Source organism: Populus euphratica, unplaced genomic scaffold (genome assembly GCF_000495115.2).
Source record: "Populus euphratica unplaced genomic scaffold, PopEup_1.0 scaffold27.1, whole genome shotgun sequence".
Classification (NCBI taxonomy): Eukaryota; Viridiplantae; Streptophyta; class Magnoliopsida; order Malpighiales; family Salicaceae; genus Populus; species Populus euphratica.
In genome coordinates, this window is record NW_011499899.1 from 1,032,785 (window position 1) to 1,034,611 (window position 1,827).

Genomic DNA, 1,827 nt, shown 5'->3' on the forward strand with positions numbered 1-1,827 from the left:
AGATGAATCATAAAGCTAGCCTTATTATTTTGGTGGATTGCCCTTCGGCTTGATTATGTCTCTAAGTGTTTAAATTTGGGTTTTCCTTTGGGATGAAGCTATGTGGAAGAAGATTTGGTTATTTACAAGGACTTGTTTTCATGAAGAATTTTTGGAATTTCAAAGTTATTCCAAACAAAAAAAATCCTTTTAATGTTTGTTTAAAACAAACTTGTCCTAAACAATTCAAGCAATTCTCATGGATAGGTTTGTATAAGTGTTGAAAACTTTTGTTTTGCTTTTGGTGAAAATGTGAATCGATGTTTTTCAAACTTTAATTTGAGGGTTTCAAAGCATTCATTTTGCTTGCATGAATGATGACTTGTTTCAAGCTTAGGCTCTTGGCTATGAAGAAAAAGAATATTTATTGGCTCAAAAGGTGTTTCAGGTATTTCAAGACTAAGGATCACTAATGCTTATATCCCAAACCATTTTTTTTTATGGATTTTCTAGACCTTGGAATTGATTTGTGAAATGGTCTATGATGCCCATTCAATGTTGGTTTTTTTTTTTTTTTGGTTTTAAACATCATTGCATTAGTGATTTTTGTGGCACACTCAAATCTTTTTTGAACTCTTTCATGCCCCCCAACGTTTTTTGGGTACTTTCGATCATTGAAGACTTTTTCATGCCCCCTAGAGTTGTTTAGGCACTTTTAGTCATTAAGAATCTTTTTTGCACTTGCCCTCTAGTGTAGGGTGTGATCCTAGCCAAAGTTATTAGGCTCAAAAGGGGATTACAAAGGATTTTTAGCATTGTGAAGGATGATCAAAGATGACCTTTTTTCATTTCAAATGCATTCATTCAGAATCGACAAGCTTTGCTTTCTCATATGCAAATATGTAATGGTTTATTCATGTAGTCAAAACTCAAGTTTGATGTTATCTCATGGTATTCGAGTTGTCTTTCAGTTTTTTTTTAAGTATTAGGATATCACTTAAATTTTCAGAACTTGTTTATTAGAACAAACATCAATTTTATTTTTGTTTTTATATTAAAACTTTGATTTTCCAAAAATTCTTGTGAAAACATGGGATCATGCTTTTTTTAGACAGAGAAAAAAAGGAAAACACCAAAGAATTCTTGGTGTAGTGGTTTTGTGAATACAAAGTGTGCTCAATAGATCAAACAACAAAAAATGAAGGCACATTATGAACATATGATCGTATTAACAAGAAAGCCTAATTTGATATAGAGTCTTGTGACAATAAGAGTCAAATTGCCAACAAGACTAAAACAAGTTATATGAAAAAATCAAAATAACTTTGCAGACATGATCAAACAGAGGTGATTATTAGGGGCAGACTCCATCCTCCCTTCTTTTGGCAGAACTTTGTCCTCTATCCTTGAGAATGCACACTATCTTCTTCATATCCAACTTTTGCCATCAATGTTTTGAGGTTTTCAGAGCGTTCCACCTCTAATGCATTCACCTATGCCATACCTGAAGCATGGTTGGGTGGAGGGTTTGAACCCACATTTGGAGTTCCTTTGAAGGTTATCCATTGAGCTTTAATCAAATGCATGAGCCTCTTTGACACGACTAAAAGATTAATATCTTCTCCCAAGTAATATCCAGGAGTGTCGAAGTAATAAATAACCCGGCAAGATCAGGGTTGAACCACAAGGAGGTTAATTGTACAAATTATAAACAACAATAATAGTAACAATAACAACAACAATAATAATAGTAGCAATAATAATAATACTAGTAGTAGTAGTAATAGTAATAATAATAATAATAATAATAATAATAATAATAATAATAATAATAACAATAAAGAAAAA